General features: G+C 46.1%; 1 long non-coding RNA gene across 1 annotated transcript; it reads right to left on the reverse strand.

Moving 5' to 3' along the window:
• Positions 1-659: 659 nt before the first annotated feature.
• Positions 660-2,274, reverse strand: LOC119154416. The gene is made up of 2 exons (XR_005106455.1): positions 1,627-2,274; positions 660-870 (listed from the first exon to the last, which is right to left on the reverse strand). It is a non-coding gene; the product is annotated as an uncharacterized LOC119154416 (long non-coding RNA).
• Between the last annotated feature and the right edge of the window lie 532 nt (positions 2,275-2,806).

Raw genomic sequence — 2,806 nt, forward strand, 5'->3', positions numbered from 1 at the left:
TTCCTGAAGAAGTCTACAGCCCTGTTGTGTTAGCTCCATGCAAGCGTGCAGCGGAAGACGATCCAGGGGGACTGGCCATCTGAATGGGCAGGGAGGGGATTCAGGGAAAAGGAGAAGGGACTAGATCTGGCTATGGTCACCTAACTGCATGATGGCAGAGATGAGAATAACTAGGGAAGTGGAAAAGGAAACCTCCATTGTGAGTCTGGTCAGCCAAAGTCTAAACAGTTGTTGAGTTTGTTTTATCAAATCAAAATATTTTGGTTCAGTGATGTGTTGACTTGAGTCAGTGTTTGTCTAGGCTGACGCAGTGTTGTAGAAACATGCAGGTTTGAGGGTATCCCCTGTCACTGGAAGGGTCAGGAGCTCTGCTGTCTGTCCTGAGACAGGGGAGAGGGGTGTGCAGCTTACTGTGGCGAGGGAAGGCTGGATAGGAGCAATCCTATTTCTGATGACTTCATTTCATACTCCTCAGATATTTTAAGGCCTCTTCAAAGCTGCTCTACAACCCTGTTCAGTCTGACAAAGTGTGCTGCTGGTTGGACCACAAATAGGGTTTTAAGTCAAATGCGAAGATTTTTGAGGGAAAATAGATAATTAAGTATTCAGAGTTAATTATCTGTGGATTTCTGAAATGGCTTGAGTAATAGATATGTACACACTTATTCATATCATGCCATTAGTGGTCTCTGCTTCTGTGTCAGGTGATGAGTGCGGTGAAAGGTTGCAATGCATAGAAGCAAAATGATACTCCAAAATACAAAATTATTGCCTGCCATCACTGAAGGCTCAGGTCTTTGAAGATAAGATCTGGTTGAGGTGGTCTTCCAAAAGTTTCTTGCCCAAAAACATCAGGGGTGTGGTGAGGTGCTAAGAACAAAACAAGTAAAACAGTTGAGGTTAAGCTAGAATAGATCCCATATAGCTCCCTACCTCACCCACATCTCTCCCAGACTCAGTTCCTAGTGGTGGCTGAGACTCGTTTTTCCTTAGATCTGTTCCTATCTGGTAGTTCTTTTTAGAATTTGACAGAAACCGTAGAAGAGATTATAATGTAGTTGCTTTTGCTTGAAATATTTCCTCCTTTGCTTTCCCCTGTACCAGAAACCTTCCTATCTTTTAACTTATTTTTCGACATTCCACGTGATCCTTCAATATTTCTATATTTCAAGGAGATTTAGCCAAATGGCATGTTTCCATGGCTGATATGCAGCCATAATGCAGGGTTAATACCTAATTAGTTCCCGGGGACATTGAGCTTTTCATGGATATTCAGTAACAAAAGCAACAACAAACAAGCTGAATTCCTAGGTCTTAATTCATTGGGGAGGAGGAAATAGGAACCTAAAAATGCAGGAATTATTCAGTGCAGTATGAAAGCTTAGTTCTTTCTCTCATGAAGCTCAGAGGATGCTATAGCAGCTGACAGGGGAAATATAACCACCTCCTCCTCCTTCCCTCCCTCCCTTCAGGGGGACTGTGTATGTGTCTGGGTTTGCAGCCCTGACATCTCCAAACAGGAAAATTCCCAGTTTTGCAACACGCTTTAAATAGCTCCTTGCTGATTCCCCTCCCTGCCACAACCCCCAGTCAGCCTGACCCTGCTTTTTTGACATTCAGCCATACCTGATCAGTTGTACCCTGAGCAGCTGGATGTGATCAGAGCTGGCCTTCCACCTCACAGGATGGCGAGCATATGGGCCCACGGGCTCCAGCCATTATGTTCCTGAGCACTGAGCTTGTCTGCCTGTGGCTACTGAGGTTTTTCTTCCCCTCTCAAGCAATTGCAAATAAACCTTTCTGATAAGTAACAGGAAAACAAACAGGCCCTTTGGCTCTGTAGGCAGTGAGAAGGAGAGAGGGGAAAAAAACAAACCCAATAACAAAGTCTTTGCTGTGTTTAGGCAGTGCACAGAGCACTTCAGAGTGCCTTCAGGAAGGAGGAACAGTGTCCGCCCTCAGCCAGAGACTGAACTTTTCTCGGAGCAGAAATGGCTCATTTCAGGATGATTAGCCCTCAGTGCTTTACAGCCAGGCCCTGGTGTGGGAGCTCCAGGGGATGGAGATGGTTTGACTCGGAGGAGAACAGCCCTGGAGATCATCTAGACCGACAAAATGGAGACTTTGAGCTGACTCATATGGGCAGTCTGGTATTAGCATTGAAATTGTAGGGACCTGAAGGCTGAAAATGGCTGTTGTGAACATAACCAGCCCTCAGCCGTGGCAGAAAGGGACGAGCAGGGAAGACAGTACAGTGCAGGCATTCAGAGCAGTTGAGGGAAGATGCTGTGGACAATCCCAGACAGCTCCTTTGTGTCCTTTGCCATTTCCAAAAAGGGGTCTCAGTTTCTGGAAGGATTCATAGGAAGCCTCTGGCACTGTGCACTGTATGTGGCAAAAAAAAGCCAAGCAGAAGTGTAACAAACCAAAGCAAAAGCCTGTGTCCTGGGGGCTCGCTGTAGTGCTTGGAGAGCTGAGATGGGGTCCCTGAGTGCCCCTGCCGCCTTAGTGTGACCTGAGCCCTGATCACTGTGGAAATCTTGGGACAACCAAAGAGATTTTTGCAAAGAATGTGTTATAGAAATTATAGGTCTTGCCTCCCTTGTATTTTCCTTTCCTGTATGCCAAGGAAATAAGGCTTCAGCCTTCCCAGACAACCCTGACTTCCCAAAACTATGTAGCTCAAGCAGCAGCAGTTAGAGGTACACCCCAGGGCATCCCAATGGGACCTGGCACTACCTTAGAATTATGGTCTAAACCTAAGGATGGAAAAAAAACCCTTGTTTTCCCCTCTGCACCCTGTCAG

Source organism: Falco rusticolus, chromosome 1 (assembly GCF_015220075.1).
Source record: "Falco rusticolus isolate bFalRus1 chromosome 1, bFalRus1.pri, whole genome shotgun sequence".
NCBI classification, from domain to species: domain Eukaryota; kingdom Metazoa; phylum Chordata; class Aves; order Falconiformes; family Falconidae; genus Falco; species Falco rusticolus.